This window comes from Choloepus didactylus, chromosome 2 (genome assembly GCF_015220235.1).
Source record: "Choloepus didactylus isolate mChoDid1 chromosome 2, mChoDid1.pri, whole genome shotgun sequence".
NCBI lineage: Eukaryota > Metazoa > Chordata > Mammalia > Pilosa > Megalonychidae > Choloepus > Choloepus didactylus.
In genome coordinates this window covers 202,416,308-202,431,041 of record NC_051308.1, presented here as the reverse complement: position 1 = coordinate 202,431,041, position 14,734 = coordinate 202,416,308, and the positions used below count along the sequence as shown (strand labels likewise).

The following is a 14,734-nucleotide window of genomic DNA, read 5'->3' as shown; positions in this document are numbered from 1 at the left end:
ACCATTAAAAGTATTTCTATGTTTTTAATGGTTTTATAAACTGATTCTAAAATTTATATGGAAGTACAAAGCACTCCCAGAAAATAATAATGGGAGAGAAAGTTCCCTAACATATATAAAGCTTTATAATAAAGATATAGTAATTAAAACAGGGATAGACAAAGAGACCAATGGAACAGAAAAGAAATTTTAAGAACAGATCCACTCATATATGATTGCTTGATATTTGACGAGATGGTTCTACAGAGAGGTGGGAAACAAAAATCCTTCATTGTAGGATACCTTGTTATATACATGAGGAAAAATTAAAACTGTTTCTGTACTTCATACTATTTATAAAAACTCAGTTCCAAATGGATCACAGACATTAATGTGAATGGCAAAATTATAAAATTTTAGAAAAGAACACATGCATTTATTCTCATGACTTTGGAAGGACTTCTTAAATAAGACATAAGAAATGCTAACCTATAAAAGGAAAAAATAGATTGGATTACATTAAAATTTAAAACTTCTGTTTATCAAAATACACCATAAAGAAAGTGAAAGATGAGAGTAGGACAAGATGTTTGCAGCATATATAACTTTATGAAAGACTAGAATCTTGAATGTAGGCAAAACTCCTGGGCAGAAAAGAGTTAACATAGTAGGACTGAGACTTCCTATTCTTAGAAAAGCCTGCTAGCAAGCTTGAACCTTGGCTGGAGTCTGGCCTTGGCTGGAGTCTTGGCAGTTAAAAAGTTTCCTACACTGATACAAAATCTTCCCTAAATGATAACAGTGGCACACTGTATCCAAACTGTTTCTATAAACAATGTGGTTTATGCTGAACACCTGCTCTCCTTCGGAAAGTCTAGGATTTTGGTAGATGCCAGGAAGAAGATGCTATGTAACAAGCCTCCTACTAAAACCTTGGACACTGAATCTGTAATGCGCTTCCCTGGGAGACAATACTTTCCACCTATTGTCACAACTCATTGCTGGAGGAATTAGGCATGTCCTGTGCAACTGTGCTGGGAGAGGACTCCTAGAAGCTTTCAACTGGCTTCCTCTAGACTTCATCCCATGTGTCTTTTCCCACTGGTTTTGTTTTGTATCTTCTCACTGCAATAAATCTTAGCTGTGAGTACAACCACATGCTGGGTCCTGTGAGTCCTGTGACTGAGTCTTGTGAGTCAAAAGTCATGAACATCCAAGATGCTCAATGAATTCCAAACTGGAAAATCCCAAATGAACCCACACCATGCCATGTTGTAATCAAACTATTGAATGCCAAAAACAAAGAGAGAATTCTGAAAGCTACAAGAAAGAAGCAACATGACACATACAAGGAGGCCCCAATAAGATGCAGTGTCCATTTCTCAATGGAAACCATGAAGGCAAAAAGGCAGTGGGAAGACATATTTAAAGTGCTGAAAGCAAAAAACTGCTAACCAAGAAAATGAGGGAAGAACAAGACAAAAGCTGAAGGGCTTCATCACCACTAGACCAGCCCTAAGAGAAATGCTAAAGGGAATTCTGCAGGTTGAAAGGAAAAGACACTAGACAAGGACCAAAGCCACATGAAGAAATAAAGATAATGACATGGGTAAATATAAATACCAGTACTATCTTTTCTTTGAAGTGGTAATCACCATTGAGGATTCAAATAGTTTCCATGTTATCCTTTTACAACTAAGAAAACTGAGGCAATTAAACTAAAATTCAAGTAACTTTTCTAAGAGAAAAGCAAGAAGAGTAGCATAACTAGAACATAATGAAGAGGAGAACAGTAGGAAGTGAGATGTAATAGACAAGAGCCAATAATGTAAGAACACTGGTAAGCCATGGTAAAGACTGTATTTTATTTTAAGGGTGAAAAGGAAACCACTGTAAGTTGAGAAGAGGGTAATGATATAATCAGACCAGAATTTTAGAAGAATAGCTCAGGTCACAATGTACAAAATAGAATTTAGGGAAATAAAAATGAAGTAGGGAGACCAGGGTATTACAGTAGCCAGGCATAAGATGGTGGTGACCTGGATTAAGCTAGCAGTGGTACAGGTAGTAGAAAATGATTGCTTTCTTCATATGCAGATGGACTGTATGTGCGGTGTGAAAGAAAGAATGGTATCAAGGATGATTCAAGTCTTGTCTCAAACCACTGGGTGAATGATACCATTTATTAGGTGGGAAACCCAGGGACAGAAACAGATTTAGGAGGTAAAGAAATCAAAAGAGTTCCGTTTAGACACACTAAGTCTGAAGTACTAAGGGAAGATAAAATAGATGTTTGCACATACAAGTCTGGAGCTCAGGGGAGAAATACACATTTAAATTTGAGAGTCATCAGCACATAGACGGTATTTAAAGTTATGGGGATAGATGATGTTCTAGTTTGCTAATGCTGCTGGAAAGCAAAACACCAGAGATGGACTGGCTTTTATAAGGGGGGTTTATTTGGTTACACAGTTACAGTCTTAAGGCCATAAAGTGTCCAAGGTAACGCATCAACAATCGGGTACCTTCACTGGAGGATGGACAATGGTGTCCGGAAAACCTTTGTTAGCTGGGAAGGCACGTGACTGGCGTCGGCTCCAAAGTTCTGGTTTCAAAATGGCTTTCTCCCAGGATGTTCCTCTCTAGGCTGCAGTTCCTCAAAAATGTCACTCTTAGTTGCTCTTGGGTGTTTGTCCTCTCTTAGCTTCTCCAGAGCAAGAGTCTGCTTTCAACAGCCGTCTTCAAACTGTCTCTCATCTGCAGCTACTCTCTCAGCTTCTGTGCATTCTTCAAAGTGTCCCTCTTGGCTGTAGCAAGCTCGCTCCTTCTGTCTGAGCTTATATAGTACTCCAGTAATTTAATTCAGACCCACCCTGAATGGGCAGGGCCACATCTCCATGGAAATTATCTAACCAAAGTCATTACCCACAATTGGGTGGGGCACATCTCCATGGAAACACTCAAAGAATTACAATCTAATCAACACTGATAGGTCTGCCCACACAAGATTATATCAAGGATAATGGCGTTTTGGGGGACATAATACATTCAAGCTGGCAGAGATGAGATCACCAAGACAGTGAATGTAGATAGGGAGTATATATCTTAGAATTGAGTCCTGGAATATTCTAATCTTTAAAAGTTTGAAAGAGAAAGGAGACCCAGTATTTTGCTTTGTTTCTAAAACAACAACAACAGCTAGCAGTGAAATAAGAAGGAAACAGGGAGAGTTCATCAACCCAGAAGCCAAAAAAGAAGTGGGGGGGGGGGCATTTCAAGAAGTGGGAAGTAATGTATCAAATGATTCTGAGAGATCGAGTAAGCTGAGACTGAGAATTGACCCCTAGTTTTGAAAATGATGAGAACTCTGGTGACCTTTACAAGAATGGTTTTAGTGGATTGACAAGGATGAAAACTAGACAACCTGACTGAATGGGATCAATAGAAGGGGAGCAAGTAAAGACAACTCTAGTTTTTGATCAAAAGAGAAGAGAAATGAGGCAATAACTAGAGGAGGGTGTTAGGTCAACGGAGGGTTTGTTTTTTAAGGTGGGAAATATTACAGAAACTTTGCTAATGGGAATCGTTCAGGAGAGAGGGAAAAACTGATGATGCTGTAGAGAGGAAATAATTGCAAGAACAAGATTCTTGAATTAGCAAGAGGGTATATGATTTAGTACACAGCTGGAAAGAATAGGAGGAACAGTTCATCGGTAGTAAGAGGACAGAAAGCAGAGTATGTGAGCAGAGAAAGACCAGTAGAATTGAGAACCAAATAGAAAGAAGAGCAAAAGATATGAACTATTAATTCACAAAAGAGAAAACACAAGCAGCCAATCAACAAGTGAAAAGATACTCAACCTCACTCATAGAAAATACAAATAAAAACAAGATACTTTTTACCTATCAGATCATTAAAAATTAAGAAGTTTCACAATATATAATTTGATAAAAGAGTAAAGAAACAGGTACTCTAGTTCATTGTTGGCGGAGACAACTATCTATTAAAACTAACATTTCATTTCTCATTATATACTGTGCCGGTTTGAATGTATTACGTCCCTGAAAACTCCATTATCTTTGATGTAATCTTGTGGGGGCAGAGGTATCAGTGTTGATTAGATTGTAATTCTTTGAGTGTTTCCATGGAGATGCGCCTCACCCAACTGTGGGTGATGACTCTGATTGGATAATTTCCATGGAGGTGTTACCCCACCCATTCAGGTTGTGTCTAAATTAAATCACTGGAGCCACATAAATGAGTTGACAAACAAGGAACTCAGTGCAGCTGTGAGTGACATTTTGAAGAGCAACTGACAGTGACATTTTGAAGAAGAGCTACAGCCAAGAGCGACACTTTGAAGAATGCAGTGGAACTGAGAGAGGAGCTTCAGCTTACAAAGACATTTTGGAGATGGCTTTTGAAAGCAGACTTTTGCTCTGGAGAAGCTAAGGTGGACAAATGCCCCAAGAGCAACTAAGACTGACATTTTTGAGGTGCTGAAGCCTAGAGAGGAACGTCCTGGGAGGAAGCCATTTTGAAACCAGAACACCAGAGCAGACGCTGGCCACATGCCTTCCCAGCTAACAGAGGTTTTCCAGACACCATTGGCCATCCTCCACTGAAGGTTGATGTGCTACCTTGGATGCTTTATGGCCTTAAGACTGTAACTGTGTAAGCAAATAAACCCCCCTTATAAAAGCCAATCCATTTCTGGTGTTTTGCATTCTGGCAGCATTAGCAAAGTAGAACATATACCCTACTGAAATACTCATACACATGCACATAAGGAGATTTTTTTTTTACGAAGTATTTCTCTATATACTGATTAATAAATCACTGTATCTCTTCCTACATATACTATAAAGAGAAAAATTTTGGAAACCTATAGTAAGATACCAATTATATATTTTAAAACCTACATAAAACAAGCCTATATAAAACAAGCCTACAGGAATGAGCCTGGCCCTGTCAGCAAGGGATTGAAAATGCCTACTTGACCAAAAGGGGGAAAAAAGAAAGGTAACAAGCTAAGATCACAGTGGCTGAGAGATCCCAAATAGAGTTGAGAGGCTATCTGAAGGTTTCTCTTATGCAAACTCCAGTTAGACATCCCAAATGGCCACAGTATGCCAGGCCCTTACCAAAAGTAGTACCCAAATACCTAGGTCCCTACCTGAGATTCTATAAAAGATTCACTCGCTAAGTTTTACCTTTCAGAAACTTAAATCCACCAAAATGCTCCTATACCAGACAGGTTCTAAAACCCAGAGGCAACAGCTCTTTAAGATCAACTATCAGATGTGGCCCCCTTGCCCATACTGTCAACACCCCCTTTCAATATGAACAAGTTAGGGTGCTCACTGCCTAGACACCCCTGAAGATGGAGAAAGAGATTAAGTGAGAGGAGGGGTAGCAACAAACAAGATAAGATTTAACAAAGGTCTATGAATAGTTAAACGTTATATAAATACATATATATTTTTAGATGCTGGGGTTTTGGGATAGTTGGAAGGAGGTATTCCAGTTTGCTAATGCTGCCTTTTTGCAAAATACCATAAATGGATTGGCTTTTATAAAAGGGGGTTTATTTGGTTACACAGTTACAGTCTTAAGGCCATAAAGCGTCCAAGGTAATGCATCAACAACTAGTATCTTCCCTGAGGATGGCCATTGGCTTCCGGAAAACCTCTGTTAGCTGGGAAGGCACGTGGCTGGCATCTGCTCTGGTGTTCTGGTTTCAAAATGGCTTTCTCCCAGGACATTCCTCTCTCTAGGCTGTAGCTTCTCTCCAAAATGTCACTGTCAGTTGCTCTTGGGGCGTTTGTGCTCTCTTAGCTTCTATGGAGCAAAAGTCTGCTTTCAAAAGCTGTCTCCAAAATGTCTCTGTAAACTGCAGCTCCTCTCTCAGCTCCTGTGCATTCTTCAAAGTGTCCCTCTTGGCTGTAACAAGCTTGCTCCTTCTGTCTGAGCTTTTATAGGGCCCCAGTGAACTAATCAAGGCCCATGCTGAATGGGCAGGGCCACGCCTCCATGGAAATTATCTAATCAGAATTATCACCTATAGTTGGGTGGGTTGCGTCTCCATGGAAACACTCAATCAAAGAATTATAATCTGATCAACACTAATATGTCTGCCCACACAAGATTGTATCAAAGATAATGGCATTTTGGGGGCATAATACATCCAAACCAGCACAGGAGGTAAACAACATAGTGGAACTGTAACCTATAATATCCTTTGAAATTTGCTCTATAACTACTCATTGAATTGTGCTTTGAAAGTCCTCACCTTTCTGTATATACTTTATATTGCATAATGGGGAAAGAACAGAGACCGTGGAACCGTAACCCATAACAATTTTTGAAATTACCTATATAACTGCTTGTTAAGCTGTATATCAAAAGTAAACACCTTTTTGTAGATATATTTTACAATAATGGAAATAGCTGAAGTTGTGGAACTATGACCCATGACATATTTGCTTTCTAACTACTTGTTGAATTGCACTTTGAATGTTATCACTATTATGTATATATGTTAAAGTTCATAATAATTTTTTAAAAAGCCTATATCAGGGAAATGCAAACCAAAACACAATTAAGATGCTTTACATCACTAGGATGGCTATTATAAAAATGGTGGAAAATAACAAGTGTTGGTGAGATATAAAGAAACTGGGGAGGGGGTTCCAACATGGCAAATTAGGAGAGACAGAGCAAAATTCTCCTCTGTGAAAAACACTAGATAAAAGATAGAAAGTCCTCCAGAATAGTAGTTCCAGGGTTCCACTGGGTGGCAAAGTCTTCTACATCCACAGTGACTGTGCACTTGAAGAAACTGTGAGACTGTATTCGGAACCGTATGAGTGTTTTGAGGCTGCTGGGGAAACAGCAGGTGAGCTATGCCGCAGTGGGGAGAAACTGAGACACAGTGTTTGAAGGTGGGTTAGTTTGAAACCTGGAAAGCAGCTAGAGAGCTGACAGCAAGAGCCACAGTCAAGCGCGGTGGGGAGTGCCTTCCACGCCCGGGGCACCCACCTCAGTATCTGGTGTAGGTGATAGCTCTTCAGATACCCACAGCTCATCAGCCCCCGAGCCAGGAACGGGCCACTTCATCAGGTGGAGGATCGCAGAAGTGGGTAGTTTCCATGCCCCATACAGCCATCTTTACAGTGGGCTGGGAAATATCCCTTTGCAGAGCCATGGCCAAGAACTTCCTTAGGGATTCTGCTAGCCTGTGATGCACACATTTCTCATCCACGGAAGCCCAAAGAGTGCACAGCCTAGAGGCAGGGATGCCGCACGGAAGTGCCAGGAGCCCTACACCAATCCCAGGGACTTGTGGGCCCATGGCAGAGGGGGAATATAGGGAATCTGAGCTGAAGGGTTAGAAGTGTACTGCAGCCCCAGGGTATTCCAGCCGCAGACCTGGGAAGGGCTGGGAGTACTGGGTCTTAAATATGTCTTCCCTGCCTAACTGCACGGGGCATACCCCTCATCCACAGAGCTGGCAGTCTCACTGCACACCAAAGATCTGAAAGCTGTGATATGAACAGATATTTGCACACCGATGTTCATAGCAGCATTATTCACAATTTCCATGTGCAGTGGGGACTGCCAGCCCTGTGAGTGGTGCACTGATTGGACCTCCACAAGGCTGGGACCCCCACTCACTGGATAGACAAAGTTGGGGAGAACTGGCTTGAGGGTAAGAGGTGGCTTGGGAGTGCCATCTGCTCGTAGGTCAGGGAAAGTGCACTCCACCAAGCTGTAGCTCTGTCAAATTATAGATAATTGTTTAAATAAGCCTACATATCCTAAAAGAATCTAACCAAGATAAGCAAATGCCAAGAGGCCAAAAACAACAACAGAAGATTTTTAAGCATATGAAGAAACCAGAAAATATGGATAATCCAAATGCCCAAATTAAAAAAAAAAAGAGGAGACACAGAACTTGGAGCAATTAATCAAATAAGAATCACAAACACCAGTATCATGCCTCAGGATATAAAGGACATCAAGAAGACCCTAGAAGAACATAAAATTTGCAAGAGTAAATAAGTAGAGAAGCTTATGGAAGGACTTCCAGAAGATGGCCGGAGAGACAGGGCAAAAAAACACTGCCGTGAAAAATACTAGATAAAAGCCAGAAAGTGACCCAGAACACCATTTCCAGCAATGTACCAGCCGGACAAGGTCTGCTAAATCCACAGGGACCATGCACTTGGTGAAAACGGGAGTCTGCATTCTGAAACGAGTGAGTAAGCCTGCTGAATATCCGGCAGCCACACTATGGTGTGTGGAAACCATGGGTTGGCATTTGGAGTCAGACTAGCTCTTTTTTAAAAAGCCAAAAGTGGCTGCGGATATGGCAGCAAGAACCACACAGGGAAGCATGGCAGGAATGGCATTTCCACAACCTGTGAGTATGCCTCAGTATATGGCGTGGATGATAGCCTTTCGCGCACCTGCTGCTAATTGTCTCAGAGCTAGGAAGGCAGAGGTTAGCCAAAAGAGGAGAAAAACCACAACCCTTACAGCCATCTTCCTGGCGGGCTGGGAACACTCCTGCCCGGCACCGGCGCCACAGCCCAGAGCTGCGCCAAAAAACCCAGTGCGACGGGAAGTATTTCCAGCAATACACACATACACCACAATATCTGGCATGGACAATAGCCCTTCACACACTCACAGCTAATTGTCCTAGAGCTAGGAAGGCAGAGCGATGTGAAAAGGGGGAAATTAACACGCGCCATTCAGCCATCCTTTCAACAGGCTGGGAACGCCCCTATGCGGCCCAGCAGCCCAGAACTTCCCTTGAGGGTCGGCGTGCACTTGTGATGTAGCACAGCCTTCCCTCAGCAGAGGCCCTAGAAGGGCACGGCTTGGAAGAGGGACCCACTTGGAAATCACAGGGACCATACGCCAATACAAAGGACTTGTGGGTCAGTGGCAGAGACAATCTGTGGCAAGACTGAACTGAAGGTTTAGACTCTTGGAACAGCCTTAAATCTCCAGGAACACCTGGGAGGTTTGATTGTTAAAGCCATCTTCGCTCCCTAACCGCTCAGACACACACCCCACATTCAGGGCGAACAGCACCAACTACACACACAAAACTGGTGCACCAAATGGACCCCACAAGAATCAGATCCCCACACACCACAAAGACAAAGTTGGGGAGAACTGGCTTGAGGGGAATAGGTGGCTCTCAAATGCCACCTGCTGGTTAGTTAGAGAAAGTGTACATCACCAAGCTGTAGATCTGACAAATTAGAGAGAAGTCTTGGAATTAGCATACATATCCTAAAAGAACCCTAACAAGTTAAGCAAATGCCAAGAGGCCAAAAACAACAGAAAAATTTAAAGCATATGAAAAAGCCAGACAACATGGATAACCCAAACCCAAACACCCAATTCAAAAGATCAGAGGAGAGACGCAGTAATTGGAACAATTAATCAAAGAACTAAAAACAAACAACGAGACCATGGCACAGTATATAAAGGACATGAAGAAGAGCATGGCACAGGATATAAAGACATGAAGAAGAGCCTACAATAGCACAAAGAAGAAATTGCAAGAGTAAAAAAAAAAGATGATCTTATGGAAACAAAAGAAACTGTTGACCAAATTAAAAGGATTCTGGATACTCACGGTACAAGACTAGAGGAAGCTGAACAACGAATCAGCAACCTGGAGTACAACAAAACGGAAAATGAAAGAACAAAAGAAAGAATAGGGAAAAAATTGAAAAAATTGAAATGGACCTCAAGGATATGATAGATAATATATAAAATATCCAAATATAAGACTCATTGGTGTCCCAGAATGGGAAGAGAAGGGTAAAGTTCTAGAAAGAGTATTCAAAGAAATTGTCAGGGAAAACTTCCCAAACCTTCTACACAATATAAATACACAATGCATAAATGCCCAGCGAAATCCAAATAGAATAAATCCAAATAAACCCTCTCTGAGACATATTCTGATCAGACTGTCGAATACTGAAGAGAAGGAGCAAGTTCTGAAAGCAGCAAGAGAAAAGCAATTCACCACATACAAAGGAAAAAACATAAGACTAAGTACTGACTACTCAGCAGCCACCATGGAGGAGAGAAGGCAGTGGCACGACATATTTAAAATTCTGAGAGAGAAAAATTGCCAACCAAGAATTCTTTACCCAGCAAAGCTCTCCTTCAGATTTGAGGGAGAGCTTAAATTTTTCACAAACAAATGCTGAGAGATTTTCCTAATAAAAGACCTGCCCTACTTGAGATATTAAAGGGAGCGCTACTGACAGAGAACCAAAGAAAGGAGAGAGAGATATGGAGAAAGGTTCCGTAAGATTAGAAGATGCATTTTTTAAGCCATGTAGTGACCACTGAATATAAGTTTGGCTTTATTATCATCACAATCATCACAAGACAGAACCCTATATTAAATTATTTTTAATTCCGTGTTTCAGAGAGGAATAAACAGACATTGCAGAATGGTGACATTATGAAGGAGAAAACATACTTGGTGTCAAATCCTATTCCATGCTACCATTTCTTTCACTCTATTTCAAATGGATAACCCAGGTTTATGGTATGGCATTCTTTCTGAAACACTAGAAGTCAGAAGATGAAGACACTTGACTGACTTTTCTGACTTGCTGATTGTAAATGTGGTCATCTCCCTTAATTTGTAAGATGACTCTTAGTTTCCTACCTGATAAAACAGGAATTAGACTAAGAATAATTAAAAACTATTAAATTTAAATCTGAAAATATAGACTTCTTTTGAAAATCCAAAAGATTATACTTTATATTTTTGAGAGCACTGAAAAGTGTGTATAATCAATTATGTTTTATTGGTTGGCATAGATTAGATGCCATTGTCTGGAGATAGGCATAGGATATATAGAGCAAAGGCATACAAGGAGCAGTGTTGGTGAAAATGTCTATTTATATATGGAGAGACACCTGTCATTATACTCATTGAACCACTAAATTTAAGTGGCAATTATTAACTTCTATTTCATACACTGAAACAAAAGAACATTAATTGTGGACCCAAAATTTGCTATTTATTGCATAGTTAATGGAAAATACTGAACCAGTTTAACTTCTGAGTTTACATAGAGGGTTTGGCAAAATAAAAAATCTGTTTACTCTCTGATCCGTAAGGTTGTATAGTTTACAGTGAGAATTCCTATAAAAAAAAACAAAATTATCTCAATGCATTTAGTTCTTTGGTTCAGATAAAAATAATTTGAATAGCGAGGGTTATGTGTAGGCATGTTTGTAAATATATAAAGGAGGAAGAAGGGGAAGTATTAATCTGTATTCAGATTTATTCTGCAACCTATGTATGGTGAGAACAGTGCAACAATATCCTCATCTGTAAAATTTACAACACGGCCAGTATTTTGTGATATCAAATAAGATGACTATAAACATCAAAAATTAAATACTATTCTGAAACTTTAAAAAAAATAATAGAGGGGCATATAGGGAAAAAATACACCTATCGCAAACTAACTACAGTTAATAGTATTTTAACGTTCTTTCATCAACAGTAACAAACGTACTATACCAATACTATGAGTCAACAATGGAGGAGGGGTAGTTAAGGGTATGGGAGGATTTGAGTTTCCTTTTTTTTTGTCTGTATTTCTTTTCTGGAGTAATTAAAATGTTCTAAAAATTGAAAACTAATCAATTGTGGTGATGGATGCACAGCTGTAAGATGGTACCGGGGGCAAATGATTGTACCCTTTGGATCTTTGGATAATTTTATGGTATGTGAACAATCTCAATAAACACAAAGTTTTAAAATTAAAAAAAAAAAAGAAACTACTAAAAAAAAAAAAAGAAGCTTATGGAAATAAAATAAACTGTTGATCAAATTAAAAAGATTCTGGAAACACATAGCAGCAGATTAGATGAAGCAGAGGTATGAATAAGTGAACTTGAAGAAAGTGTTTTGGAGAGTGAAAGCACAAAAGAACTAATGAGGAAAAAAAGATTTGAAATGGATCTCGGGCATATGATGGACAAGATGAAGTGCACAAAGGTAAGAATCATAGGTGTTCCAGAAGGGAAAGAGAAGGGTAAGGGTCTAAAAAGAGTATTCAAAGACATTGTAGGGGAAAACTTCCCAACCCTTCTAAACAGCATAAATGTGCCAATCATAGATACCCAACAAACTCCAAATAGAACAAATCCAAATAAACTCACTTCGAGACATATTCTGATCAGATTGTCAAATACTGAAGAGAAGGAGCAAGTTCTGAAAGCAGCAAGAAAGAAGGAATTCACCACATACAAGGGAAACAACATAAGACTAACTAGTGACTACTCAGTGGCTACCATGGAGGTGAGAAGGCAGTGGTATGTATGGCATATTTAAAATTCTGAAAGAGAAAAATTGCCAACCAAGAATTCATTATAAAGCTGTCCTTCAAATTTGAGGGAGAGCTTAAAATCTTCACAGACAAATGCTGAGAGAATTTACTAACAAGAGACCTGCTCTTCAAGAAATACTAAAGGGAGCCCTAAAGGCAGAGAAAAAAAAGACAAGGAGAGAGAGGTCTGAGGAAGGGCTCAGAACTAAAGAGTTTTAGTAAGAGTATGTTAGAGGAAATAAAGAGAGAAAGGGAAAAATATATCTTACAAATAAAAACCAAAGGATATGATGGCTGATTCAAGAACTGCCTTCACAGTAATAACATTGAATGTGAATGGATTAAACTCCCCAGTTAAAAGATATATATTGGCAGAATGGTTTAAAAAATATGAACCATCAATATATTGCTTACAAGAGACTCATCTTAGACACAGAGACATAAAGAAACTGAAAGTAAAAGGATGGAAAAAATATTCCATGTAAGCTACAGCCAATAGTAGCAATATTAATCTCAGATAATAGACTTTAAATGCAAGGATGTCATAAGAGACAAAGAAGGTCACTATAAACTAATAAAAGGGACAATTCAACAAGAATAACAATAATAAATGACTATGCACCCAATCAAGGTGCTCCAAAATATATGAGAAAAACATTGGCAAAACTGAAGGAAGCAATAGATGTTTCCACAATAATTGTTGGAAATTTCAATACATCACTTTCTCCTACAGATAGATCAACCAGACAGAGGACCAATAAGGAAACTGAAAACCTAAACAATGTGACAAATGAATTTGACTTAACAGACATATATAGAGCATTATATCCCAAATCACAAGGATACATATTCTTCTCTAGTGTTCACAGAACTTTCTCCAGAATAGATCATATGCTGGGCCATAAAACAAGCCTCAATAAATTTAAAGAGACTGAACTTATTCAAAGTACATTCTTTGATCACAATGGACTACAATTAGAAGTCAATAACCATCAAAGATTTAGAACTTTCACAAATATCTGGAGGTTAAACAACACACTCCTAAACAATCAGTGGATTAAAGAAGAAATAACAAAAGAAATTGCTAAGTATCTTGAGACGAATGAAAATCAGAGCACAACATATCAAAACTTATGGGATGTAGTGAAGGCGATATTGAGGCAGAAATTTATAGCTCTAAATGCATACATTAAAAAGGAAGAAAGAGCTAAAACCAAAGAACTAGTGGAACAACTGAAGAAGCTAGAAAATGAACAGCAAACTGATCCTAAACCAAGTGGAAGAAATAAAAGGATTAAAGCAGAAAAAAATGACAGAACAAAAAAACAACAGAGAGAATAAATAAAACCAAAAGTTGGTTCTTTGTGAAGATCAACAAGATTGACAAGCCCCAGCTACAGTGACAAAATCAAATAGAGAGAAGACCCAAATAAACAAAATAATAAATCAGAGAGGGGACATTACTGCAGATCCTGAAGAAATTTAAAAAATTATAAGAGGATACTATGAACAACCCCAACAAACTAGATAATGTAGAGGAAATGGACAATTTCCTGGAAATACATGAACAACCTAGACTGACCAGGGAAGAAACAGAAGACATCAACCAACCAATCACAAGCAAAGAGATCCAATCAGCCATCAAAAAGCTTCCCACAAATAAATGCCCAGGACCAGATGGCTTCACAGGGAAATTTTCCCAAACTTTCCAAAAAGAACTGACACCAATCTTAAACTCTTTCAAAACACTGAAAAAAATGGAACACTACCTAACTCATTTTATGAAGCTAACATCACTCGAATATCAAAACCAGGTAAAGACGCTACAAGAAAGGAAAACTACAGGCCAATCTCCCTAATGAATATAGACACAAAAATTCTCAACAAAATACTGGCAAATCAAATCCAAATACACATTAAAGAATCATACACCACGACCAAGTGGGGTTCATTACAGGCATGCAAGGATGGTTCAACATAAGAAAAGCGATCTATGTAATACACCATGTTAACAAATCAAAAGGGAAAAATCAAACGATCATCTCAATAGATGCTGAAAAAGCATTCAACAAAATCCAGCACCCTTTTTTGATAAGAACACTTCAAAAGGTAGGAATTGAAGGAAACTTCCTCAATATGATAAAGGGCATATATGAAAACCCACAGCAAGCATAGTACTCAATGGCAAGAGGCTGAAACCCTTCCTTCTAAGATCAGGAACGAGACAAGGATGCCCACTGTCACCACTGTTATTCAACATTGTGCTATAAGTGCTAGCCAAAGCAATCTGGCAAGACAGAGAAACAAAAGGTATCCAAATGGAAAGGAAGAAGTAAAACTGCCATTATTCACAGATGATGTGATC

General features: G+C 39.1%; 1 protein-coding gene across 5 annotated transcripts in view; it reads right to left on the bottom strand.

Moving 5' to 3' along the window:
* Nucleotides 1–14,734, bottom strand: part of LOC119527395 (intracisternal A particle-promoted polypeptide) — a 57,206-nt gene that overhangs the window by 15,143 nt on the left and 27,329 nt on the right. The window lies entirely within an intron of this gene.